The sequence below is a fragment of the Pseudophryne corroboree genome, chromosome 6, assembly GCF_028390025.1.
Source record: "Pseudophryne corroboree isolate aPseCor3 chromosome 6, aPseCor3.hap2, whole genome shotgun sequence".
In the NCBI taxonomy this organism is placed as follows: Eukaryota; Metazoa; Chordata; class Amphibia; order Anura; family Myobatrachidae; genus Pseudophryne; species Pseudophryne corroboree.
Window position 1 is genome coordinate 15584003 of NC_086449.1, and position 11565 is coordinate 15595567.

An 11565-nucleotide genomic window follows, 5' to 3' on the forward strand; every position below is an offset into this window, starting at 1 on the left:
GAGGTCTTTAAGAACTATGGTCGTCCTTCTGAGATTTCCGATAGTGGTGTTAAGCTTGCGGTCAAGTTTTGGAGGGCTCTCTGTACAGCTCTATAGGTTCAACTAAAGTTGTCATCTGAGTTCCATCCTCACACTAACAGCAGCACGGAGAGGGTAAATCAAGATTTGGAACAGTTCCTTAGGCTTCATATTTCCTCTTCCCAGGATAATTGGGTCGATCTACTACCTAGGGTAGAGTTTGCTCACAATTTTTACCACTCTTCTACTGGGCATACACCGTTCTATATTGTATATGGTCTACACCCATGGGCTACTTAGTTTCAAAGTTTACCAGCTCTCGATCTTCGAGCTGTCACAGATTCCCATAAAGGGTTTTCCGATATTTGGAACAGGGTCCATCAATGTTTATGGAAATCTTCTATTCGTTACAAGTTTTGGGCAGACAAGAGTAGGAGAATGGTTCCCAGTTTGAAAATTGGAGATCAAGTCTGGATCTTAACTCGCAACATGAGATTGCGGGTACCATCTATGAAGTTCACCCCTCGATATATTGGGCCTTTTCCGGTAGAGGAGGTTGTCAATTCCGTAACTTACTGTTATGCACACCAGTGCCTGCAGGAATGTACTGGTGTTTGAACTGTTATACACACCAGTGCCTGCAGGAATGTACTGGTGTCTGAACAGAGAGGGATGCAAAACAAATGAACTCACAGACAGACTGGGAAATATGACATAACGTACACAGAAGGTGATAGGGTAACAAAACCAACACAGAGTGAACAGAGAAGCCCAGAGGCTAAGAAACTGGGTGTCTCCCTAGTATTAGAAATGCTCAGATGGAAAAAGCAAGATGTTGTGTTTTAATACGTAGAGAACCCGAAATGCTGTTGCTAAGGGCAACAGCAAAACCCTAAAGGGTTACCAACGGGTGTGGCAGTAAACTCCTTGGTCAGAGATGGAATAATAGACACAAGGAGAGTCTCCACAATCCTAATTCTCACTTGCAGGGCCCAGGTTCAGCTTACTGCCACTAAACTGACACATGGACGCCCTGCACAGTGAGAGAGGATTATGCAGGCAGGTCTGAAAGTACAGCCACAAACCTGCTGGGTTCACAGAATAGCAAAAGAACCTCAGCAGGCTAAACGACTGACTCCAGTCTTACTGCTAGGTCTGGATTGGCAGAGTGTAGTACCAAATGCCCAGGCCTATTTGCAGTAAGCAACAACAAAATACAAAGCTACACAGTACTGGCTAACTTTCAGGAACTGACTAACCAACAAAGATTCAGCAGCATCTGCTTAACCTGAGAAGAGGCCTTATAAAGCAGGTGCTGTCCACGCCCCCCTCATACCTCACAGACTGTGAGCACAAAAACCAGCACCGGATCCCATGCCTGTAACCACTGCACAGCAAAAGACCCGAACCGGAGTATCAGCTGCGCTCAGGTTACTCCGCTAGCACTTGTCTCCCGGTTGCCATGATGACATGGCAGCACAGGGCAGGAGACCCTAACAGTACCCCCCCTCTGACGAGGGGTCAAAGAACCCCTACCACCGGGTTTATCGGGGAACTGCGAGAAGAAAGAGCGTATCAGTCTGGGGGCATGAAGATCACAACTGCGCACCCACGACCGCTCCTCCGGGCCATACCCCTTCCAGTGCACCAAAAATGACAGCCGACCCCGAACCATCTTGGAGTCAAGAATCCTTTCAACAACAAACTCCCTCTGGCCACGTATCAGAAGAGGGGAAGGTCTTCCTCTGGAAGAAGGATTACTAATCGCCCGTTTTAAAAGGGAACAATGAAATATTTTATTGATACCCAAAGAACGGGGCAGATCTAACTGAAATGCCACTGGATTGATAACCCTGGTGATCTTATAAGGGCCGATGAACCGGGGGCCTAACATATGAGATGGCTGTTTCAACTTCAAATTCTTGGTAGACAACCAGACGAAGTCTCCTAATTTGAAGCTGCAGGGTCTTTTCCGCTTATCAAAAACCCTTTTGGTCACTAATGACACAGACACAATGGCTTTCTTCACTTTCCTCCAAATACCTCTAAGGACCGAAACGACAGAGGAACAACCAGGCGTGGAGTCCAGGGGGTCAAAAGAATTGGCCTTAGGATGATGCCCATACACACAAAGGAAGGGAGAGATCCCTGTAGCAGAGTGAGCCGCGTTGTTATAGGCAAACTCCGCCATTGACAGATGAGCAACCCAGTCAGTCTGACACTTGGAGACATAACACCTGAGGAACTGCTCCAAGGTCTGGTTCACCCTTTCAGTCTGCCCATTAGACGGCGGATGGTAGCCTGACGACAAGCTGACAGAAATCTGGAGATCGGAACAAAATGCCCTCCAGAATTTGGCCACAAACTGGGATCCGCGGTCAGAGACCACATCAAGTGGCAACCCGTGGAGGCGCACAACAAGCAGCATAAATAATTCAGACAGGCGTCTGGCCGATGGCAGCCCAACCAGTGGAACGAAGTACGCCATCTTCGAAAACCTGTCAACGACAACCCAGATGGCTGTCATCCCAGAGGATTTGGGCAAGTCCACAACAAAATCCATTGAAATGTGGGTCCATGGCTTAGATGGAATAGAGAGTGGATGTAATGGGCCAACAGGAACCCCTCTAGGAGTCTTATTTCGGGCACAGATGTCACATGCCCGAACCCACTGATCCACATCCTTAGCCAGCGAGGGCCACCACACCGCCCTAGATAGCAACTCCCGAGTTCTGGCAATACCCGGGTGACCTGCCGACTTCTTGGCATGGAATTCCAGGAACACTCGCTGTCTTAACCTAGGAGGCACAAACAAAAGACCTACCGGAAGGTCTGGAGGAGCCTGCTCCTGTGCTCTAAGTACTAATGACAAGAGGTCCTGGGTAATGCTCACTTTAATACATGATGGGGACACAATGGGCAACGGCTCCTCGGTGGTCTCCTGGATTGGAGCAAAACTCTGCGAGAGCGCATCAGCCTTGATGGTTTTTGACCCAGGGCGATATGTTATCAAAAAATTAAAGCGAGCAAAAAACAAAGCCCATCGTGCCTGCCTGGCATTGAGACGCTTCGCTGACTCTAAATATGCCAAATTCTTATGGTCGGTGAGAATTGAGACCACAAACTTAGCCCCCTCAAGCCAGTGTCTCCACTCCTCGAGTGCATCCTTAATAGCCAACAATTCCCGGTTACCCACGTCATAATTCATCTCGGCAGGCGAAAATTTACGGGAAAAGTAAGCACAGGGATGAAGGCGATTATCAGACACTCCCATCTGAGAGATCACTGCCCCAATACCCATCTCAGAGGCATCCACCTCCACCACAAAAGGACGCTCTGGATCTGGGTGTCGCAGCACCTTGGCCGAGACAAATGCCCTTTTGAGACGGGCAAAAGCCGCTTTGGCCTCACGAGACCAGTGAGCAACATCCGCCCCTTTCTTAGTGAGTGCCACCAAGGGCGCCACTATAGACGAAAATCAAGCGATAAATCGTCTATAAAAATTTGCAAAGCCCAGGAAACGCTGAAGCGCCTTCAAACTAGTGGGCTGCACCCAATCCAGGACTGCCTGTACCTTGGAACCCTCCATTTGGAAACCTTCTGGGGAGATAATATATCCTAGAAATGCGATTTGCTGAACTTCAAATTCGCACTTCTCCAGCTTCGCCCCAAGCCGGTGGTCTCTGAGTTTCTGGAGGACTAAGCGTACATGCTTCCGATGTTCCTCCAGGGAATGGGAGAAGATTAGGATGTCATCTAAGTATACAACTAAGAATCTATCCAAATATTCCCTGAGCACATCGTTCATGAAATCCTGGAAGACTGCCGGGGCATTACAGAGCCCAAAAGGCATCACCAAATATTCATAATGCCCTGAGTGGGTATTAAAGGCAGTCTTCCATTCATCCCCCTCTCTTATTCGGATTAGATTGTACGCACCGCGTAGGTCAATCTTAGAAAAAATGGTGGCAGTACGAAGCTGGTCAAACAAGACCGAAATGAGAGGCAGTGGGTATGAGTTTTTAATCGTGATACGGTTCAATTCCCTGAAGTCGATGCAGGGTCGCAATGAACCGTCCTTTTTACCCACGAAGAAGAATCCCGACCCAACTGGAGACTGTGAAGGTCTGATAAATCCCTTTGCCAAGTTCTCCTGAATGTACTCTGCCATAGCCTGAGTCTCAGGACGTGACAGGGAGTACAACCTGCTCTTGGGAAGCTTAGCATTCGGCAACAAATCAATGGCACAGTCATAGGGGCGATGGGGAGGTAGTACCTCTGCAACTTTTTTGGAGAACACGTCCGCAAAATCTGCATAACACCCTGGCAATCCTGGCAAACTTAGCTGCGAGAGCCTGACTGGAAGGCTCAAGCAACTCCTGAAACAATCAGTACCCCAACTAAGAATCTCCCCAGAGACCCAGTCAAATTGAGGATTGTGGGCCCTTAACCAGGGTAACCCCAACACCAATGGGGCAAAAGTACAGACAGTCACATAAAAGGACAATTTTTCAGAGTGTGTGGCTCCAATAAACAAAGAAATCTGGCTAGTGCAAGAGGTAATTTTACCCTGGGATAATGGTTCCCCGTTTAACCCACAAATCTCAATTTCCGACGCCAAGGGTACTAAGGAAACAGAGTGTTTCAGGGCGAATTGGCGGTCCATAAAAACCCCGTCGGCCCCACTGTCCACAAAGGCCTCAGTCTTGACAGTTTGACCGAGGATCTTCAAGGTCACCGGAATGATAAAAGTCTTCCTGGGAAATTCTGACTTCTGGCCTGACAGGATATTTCCCATCACCCTCAGGCCCTGAAGTTTTCCGGCTTTTCTGGGCATGATACTACCACATGACCCTTATTCCCACAGTACAAACACAACCCCTGCTGTCTCCTCCGCGTCTTCTCACGCGAGGAGAGGCGGGTAGCCCCAATCTGCATAGGCTCCTCGGAAAATTCCTCAGAGTCTGAGGTTCCCTTGGGAAAGAAGGAAACCTCGGTTTCCCTTTCAAGCCTACGCTCTCTCAGCCGTCTATCCACCCGGATGGATAACCGCATGAGCTGATCCAAGCTATCAGGCAAGGGATATTGTACCAGTTGGTCTTTTATCTGGTTAGAAAGACCTCTTCGGTACTGGTGTCTCAGGGCTGGGTCATTCCACTGGGTATCATGGGCCAACCTCCGAAACTCCGTACAGTAAACCTCAACTGGCCTTCGCCCTTGCTTAAGGATCGAAATCTGAGCCTCGGCTGCGGCCGTCTTGTCAGGGTCATCATACAACATGCCCAGTGCCGTAAAAAAAGCATCAACACTTTTAAGCGACGGACAGTCAGGCTGCAACCCATATGCCCAGACCTGTTGGTCTCCTTGTAGCAAGGAAATCACTATGCCCACCCGCTGAATCTCTGACCCAGAAGACTGAGGCCTAAGCTGGAAATATAACTTGCAGCTCTCCTTGAAACAAAAGAACTGCGAGCGATCTCCAGAAAAACGATCCGGAAAATTTACTTTCGGCTCCTTAACCCCTGAAGGTGCTGCTGCTGCGGGAGCTCTGCCAGCGGCCTGGGAGGTGTGCATTTTAATGGACAAATCATTAAATTGACGAGTCAGGACCTGCACCTGATCGACCACCTGTTGCAACGTATTTTGAGGGGTATGCTCCATATTCCCACAAAATTTCAACAGGAGTATTGGGCTGCTGAATATGTTATGCACACCAGTGCCTGCAGGAATGTACTGGTGTTTGAACTGTTATACACACCAGTGCCTGCAGGAATGTACTGGTGTCTGAACAGAGAGGGATGCAAAACAAATGAACTCACAGACAGACTGGGAAATATGACATAACGTACACAGAAGGTGATAGGGTAACAAAACCAACACAGAGTGAACAGAGAAGCCCAGAGGCTAAGAAACTGGGTGTCTCCCTAGTATTAGAAATGCTCAGATGGAAAAAGCAAGATGTTGTGTTTTAATACGTAGAGAACCCGAAATGCTGTTGCTAAGGGCAACAGCAAAGCCCTAAAGGGTTACCAACGGGTGTGGCAGTAAACTCCTTGGTCAGAGATGGAATAATAGACACAAGGAGAGTCTCCACAATCCTAATTCTCACTTGCAGGGCCCAGGTTCAGCTTACTGCCACTAAACTGACACATGGACGCCCTGCACAGTGAGAGAGGATTATGCAGGCAGGTCTGAAAGTACAGCCACAAACCTGCTGGGTTCACAGAATAGCAAAAGAACCTCAGCAGGCTAAACGACTGACTCCAGTCTTACTGCTAGGTCTGGATTGGCAGAGTGTAGTACCAAATGCCCAGGCCTATTTGCAGTAAGCAACAACAAAATACAAAGCTACACAGTACTGGCTAACTTTCAGGAACTGACTAACCAACAAAGATTCAGCAGCCTCTGCTTAACCTGAGAAGAGGCCTTATAAAGCAGGTGCTGTCCACGCCCCCCTCAGACCTCACAGACTGTGAGCACAAAAACCAGCACCGGATCCCATGCCTGTAACCACTGCACAGCAAAAGACCCGAACCGGAGTATCAGCTGCGCTCAGGTTACTCCGCTAGCACTTGTCTCCCGGTTGCCATGACGACGTGGCAGCACAGGGCAGGAGACCCTAACACTTACAAGCTCAAATTGCCGAATTATCTGAAGATCTTTCCAACATTTCATGTTTCCCTACGGAAGCAATTGGTTTTGAATCAATTCTGTAAAGTTCTTACCCGATCTCCAAAAGTTGTCAAGGATCGTGGAATTGAGTTCAAAATCAAAAGTATTCTAGACTCTTGAGTTTGATATGTTCGGTTACAGTATCTCCTGGACTGGAAGGGGTACTGTCCTGAAACCCATTCCTGGGAGTTTTCTTCTGATATACATGCTCCTTCCCTACTCCGCAAGTTTCATAAGGACATTCCTGACAAATCTACATGCTGTCCGGTGTCCATCCCAAAAAAGGGGTGTAATGTCATGGTGCAGCAGCATGGATGCCAGGAGCACCAGTACTTGCCTGTCTGGATGCTCTGCCGGGGTCCCTCCGGCAGAGGTGGGGGCTCCTGGAGGTGGGTGCTGATCAAAGGCAGGTATGGAGGAGGATGGGAGGTCGGCAGGTTTGAGCTGCGGAGGTCTATTATGGGCGCCACCATCTTGCTTCGTCAGGTGACTATTCTGACCAATGGCAAAGCAGGTGCATGGAAACAATTAGGAACCAGCCTGCAGGTATAAAATAAGGCTTTCCTGGTGCAGAGATCACCAGTGCAACGTCTCATGCACACACATGTACAGTGGCTGTGTGTATAAGTATGCTGTGCCTTTCATCTGTGTTTTTGTAGCATCCAGCTTCTCGGTTCCACACTGGATCAAGGTTCTCACTGCCTATTTTTGGACTGATCCTGTTACCCAAACACTGCCAACCCCTTCTGTCATCTTCACTAGCGTGGTCTCGCCTGTATTCAGCTGTTTCTATCCATCAAGGGGTGTCGAGGGTCCGGTTTGCAATAATCATCTTCCTTCCATTAGTACCTACCTGACTGTTGATATATTTCCCTGTTAAAGACTATTTGCCTGAGACACTTATGAAAAAGTATTTCATTCAACCAGCCCAGCTAATCCTTCCCAGACCAGCACATGACGACTTCCAGGTTGCTGTTCCAGATTCATCACTCTCAACAAGTCTGACGCTCACATTGGGAGGAATTAGGGCAATAGATCCATTTGTTTCTCTAAAAAAAATTAGGCATATAGTGGAAGTAGGACCCACTCCCCTGCATGGTGATGAGGTCAACGGTAAATCAGAATTACGCAAGAAGATTTATTCTTTCATAGAGGATGACATGGACATTTCTACAGGCAGTGAGCATTGCACTCTTGGTATTAAAGCGGTGAATATACTTGGGAAAGCTGACCAATACCAGCTACCAAGTCAGATATGCCTTTTGCAATTGCTTCATGTGAATTCCAAAGCTTATCTGTATTGTTCTGAAGTAAGTACAGCCACCAATTGATGTAGTTTTGCTCTCAGCTCCAGCTCTGCCTCTTCGCATTTTATCTGGAAGGGGACAATTATTTCCTGTAAGTGTATGGTTTTTCTACCACATTGTGGTAGATAAACCATGCAAGGACCCAAGGCATATATTTGGAAAACGGACATGTGTGTAATATGATATTTGTACAGTATATTGTATGAGTAGATCAACATGAACTACATCCTGCCCATCAAGGAAAAATATGAGGCAGCAATTGGGTGTGCACTGCATACTGTAGGTAGGGTATGCAAATATTGTAGGTAATGCTTACAGTGGGGGTTACCAGAAGAAAATATAAGAGAAGAGTGAAACACCAGTAGCATAAAAGGCAGTATTAAAACTGGGGAGGACAATATAAAAGTAATGGCCTAAGATTTCACAAGTTTCAGAGAGCAGAATATGATATCTGAGGCAGTAAGTGAGCAAGGTGGTCCAGTCCCATTAGCAGAGGATACCATCAGGGGGTTGTTGTTATTATTATTATTATTATTAATATCCTTTATTTATATGGCACCACAAGGGACCCAGAGCACCCAATTAGAGATTAAGTACATGAATAATCAAAATAGGAAAATAGTGATTTACAGTTGAAGACAATATAGGACAAGTACAGGATAAATAAACATAGCTACAGGAGCAGACATCACTGACATAAGTATCAGGGTGGCAGATGACTACTGGATTTGGTGCCATCGAAGATGGTCTAAGTAAAAGAAGGATAAACACATGAGTGTTGATGGCCCTGCTCAGAAGAGATTACATTCTAAACAGGAGGAGCAGACAGACTGGGATTACACAGATGGGATAGACAGGGAGCATGGAATAGAGGGTTAGGATGACATTTGGCTGGGTTTGGTGAAGAAGTGAATCTTGGGAGCCTGTTTGAAATTTTGTAGATATGGGGAGAGTCTGAGGGAGAGGTAGGGAATTCAAGAGAAAGGGAGCAGCACGTGAGAAATCTTGAAAGAAGGAGTGGGAGGAAGTAATCAGTAGACAGCAGAGGCGGCGTGCATTAGCCGAGCAAAGTGGATGGGTGGTAGTGTATAGGGAGATAAGGTGAGAGATGTAAATCGGAAAGGAGTGGGTGAGGGCTTTGTAAGTGAATGTGAGAAATCTAAATTGGATTATGAAAGGGAAGGAAAGCCAGTGAAGGGCTTATAAGAGAGGGGAGGTGGACATAGTGTGTTTGGTGAGGAATATGAGCTGGGCTGCAGCATTGAGAATAGCTTGGCATGGAGAGAGACATTTGTCGGGGATGCCAGTTAAGAGGAGGGTACAGTAGTCCAGTCTGGAAATGTTTTTTTTTTTTTTTACCAGTGATAGGATAATAGTCTTAGTAGCATCCTGGGTGAGAGAGTGTCTCATCGTGGACATATTTTTAAGGTGAAAGTGGCAGGTTTGTGAGAGATGTGTGGTTTGAAGGAGAGGGAGGATTCAAAGATTGCTCCAAGACAATATAGAGGAGATAGTAGTGCCATCAATAGGGAAGTGAGGGTATGCGGGAGGGCGAAAAGATGATCAGCTCAGTCTTAGACATGCTAAATTTAAGAAAGTGCTGGGACATCCAAGAAGAGATCGCAGAGAGAGAGAGTTGGATACACGAGTGAGGAGAGCAGGGGAGAGGTCAGAGGAGGAAAGGTAGATTTGAGTATCATCAGCATAGAGATGGTATTGAAAGTTAAAAGTGCTAATAAGTTCACCTAAAGAGAATGTATAGAAAGAGAAAAGGAGATGAACAAGAAAAGAACATTGGGGGCACCTACAGTTAGTGAAAGTGGGGGAGAGGTAGAGTCATGAGAGGAGACAGAGAAGGTACATCAGAGAGGTAGGAGGACTGCTAGGAGAAGGCAGTATCATGCAGTTCAATGGAGCAATGAATTTTCAGAAGGAGAAGATGGTACACAGTGTCAAAAACAGCAGAGAAGTCAAGAAGAATAAGAAGAGACTAGTGGCCCTTAGATTTAGCAGCATGGAGGTCATTGCAGACTTTTGTGATGGTAGTTTCAGAGTGGAGAGAAAGGAAGCCAGACTAGAAAAATTCAAGCAGTGAGTGGGAGGAATGAAAGGCGGTAATGCAGTTGTAGACAATACGCTCAAGGAGTTTGGAGGCAAAAGGGAGCAGAAAGATGGGTTGTTAGTTGGACAGGTTGTTTGGATCAATGGTAGGTTTTTTAAGAATAGGAGAGATGAGTGCATGCTTGAAGACAGAGGGAACAGTAACTGATGAGAGGGAGAGATTGATAAAGTGGCAAGATAGGAGAAGGCAGGAGTATAGAGGTAGCGGTGGAGGTGGGAGGGGATGGGTTAAGTGGGGAGGAGGTGGGGGCAGGAGGAATGGATGAGGGCCATGACTTCCTCATGAGACACATGGGAGAAAGAGAGTCGGAGTTGGTGAGAGGGATGGGGAGGGTTTTATAAGGTATGTGAGGTGGCTGGTTGCTGATCTTTTTGTGGGATGTGATGTCCTGATGTATGGAGTCAATCTTGGATGTGAAAATAGTGGGAAAGTCATGAGCAGGCAGCGAGGAGGGGAGACAAGGTGTGGTTGGCAGAGGAGGGAGTTGACAGTGGCAAAGAAGACTGGGAGGAGATGAAATTCTTAAATAATAACTGTTTAGCAAGTGATGGGCAGCAATGAAGGACGAGAGCATAAGTTGAATTGGAGGAAGTCTGCCTTAGATCATGATTTCCTCCACTGTCGCTCAGCAGTACATAAGCATTTTTGAAGAAATCTTGAGCATTGGTGTGCCAGGGTTGAGGTTTTAATCTGCCAGGATGAAAAGTGGTCAGTGGAGAGACAGAGTCAAGAGCAGAAGTAAGATGCATTGTACAGGGAAGTGGCTTGTTCAGGACATGAGAAAGAGAGAATAGAAGAGAGAAGTGAGTTAAAAAAAAGGGAGGATAGGGATGAGGTGTCAATTGCCTCAATGTTACGCTTAGTGATGGTTACCTTAGGAGATAGAGATGAGAAAGCAGAGAGAGATAAGTTAAAAGAGAGCAGGTGGTGGTCAGAGAGGGGAAATGGGAATTGGAGAAATCAGAAATATCACAAACGGTGAGTGAAGACCAGATCCAGTGAGCTCCCATTCACATGGTAGGGGTAGGATGTTCACTGGGAGAGACCAAGTGAAGAGGTTAGGTTAAGGAGTTTAGAGGCAGTGGATTTTGTAGGAATATCAATAGGGATGTTGAAGTCACTGAGGACAATGGAGGAAATGTCAGAAGAGAGGAAATGAGGAAGCCAGGATACAAAGTTGTCAAGAATTTGGAGGAAATGCCAGGGGGATGGTAAATAACAGCTTAGCAGATTGTTAGAGGTGTACTCTATAGCATGGACCTCAAATGTACAGAATGAAAGGGACGGTTGTGGAGGTACACTATGAATTGGTAGGTGTAGCGAGAGGGTTAAAGGACCCCAACACCATGTGAGAATGTGAGGGCTCCAGCAGAGAGAGCAGTAGGAGAAACTGTGTCAAAGGGGGTAATGAAGGTTTCAATGATGTCTTAGAGATGCAGGCAATTG